Raw genomic sequence first — 234 nt, 5'->3', positions numbered from 1 at the left:
CCGTTGAGTGGCGTCAGTTGCCTCCTCTTTGCTCCCAGGCACATAAACCCTGTGGCAGGGGCTCAACAGCCCCCGGGTGCTCCAAGGCAGCAAATTGGGGTGTTAGCCGTGCTTTGCTTTCCCGTGCCTTGCAGAAGGCCTCTCGCTGGTGTGCAAGGGAGGAGCAGAAGCTGTTGGGCAGCAGAGCACACTGCTGGCTGGCAGTCCTGTGTCCTCCCCGTCCCTCCCTGCCCA

At 62.4% G+C, this 234-nt stretch overlaps 1 protein-coding gene across 1 annotated transcript in view; it reads left to right on the top strand.

The window, feature by feature from the left end:
• The window catches only part of LOC104499813 (phosphatidylinositol 3-kinase regulatory subunit beta-like), a gene marked incomplete at its 3' end in the record, with an annotated part of 10,012 nt that overhangs the window by 1,289 nt on the left and 8,489 nt on the right, over positions 1 to 234 (top strand). The gene's annotated exons all lie outside the window — the stretch shown is intronic.

Source organism: Buceros rhinoceros, unplaced genomic scaffold (genome assembly GCF_000710305.1).
Source record: "Buceros rhinoceros silvestris isolate BGI_N320 unplaced genomic scaffold, ASM71030v1 scaffold23299, whole genome shotgun sequence".
NCBI classification, from domain to species: Eukaryota; Metazoa; Chordata; class Aves; order Bucerotiformes; family Bucerotidae; genus Buceros; species Buceros rhinoceros.
This window is presented reverse-complemented; position numbering and strand designations above follow the sequence as displayed.